We start from the raw sequence: 538 nt of genomic DNA, 5'->3' as shown, positions 1-538 counted from the left end.
GATCTACATATATTAACACCGACGGATCAAAGGATACATAGCCCATGTATCTACATGTAGAGGTGTATAAGCTGCTCTGTCTCTCTCTTCTCTCTAGATCTCTCTATGCGTCTATTCAAATCTTCATTCATTGTCGAGGAGTAGCTATCGAGTTCTCCGATAGCCTACTCAGTGAGCCTCTGTTTCTTCTTGTAAACGACAGGCGAGCGTGCGTGTTGCTTCGCTCCAGGCGACCCCACAGAGGAAGAAGATACTCCTCTTATCAAGACTGTATACATGTATCTTTCATCGCACCTCTTTTGAATGCTTCTCGGCANNCAGAAGTATGCGAGGTTGATATACACTCGAGAGTAGTAAGACGAGGCAGGCATTCCCAGCCTATTCAGTCCTCTCCGCTCCTTTCTCCCTCTGTCTACACTAAGGATATGCACATGCCATAGAAAAGAACCGAGAGATCTACACATCTATATGTATGGAAGATTACCCCCATACACGAACATATAGAGATAGACATATCTCTCTACATCTCTATCTACAC

This window comes from Cystoisospora suis, assembly GCF_002600585.1.
Source record: "Cystoisospora suis strain Wien I chromosome Unknown contig_2275, whole genome shotgun sequence".
Taxonomy (NCBI): domain Eukaryota; phylum Apicomplexa; class Conoidasida; order Eucoccidiorida; family Sarcocystidae; genus Cystoisospora; species Cystoisospora suis.
Note: the sequence above shows the minus strand (reverse complement) of the source record.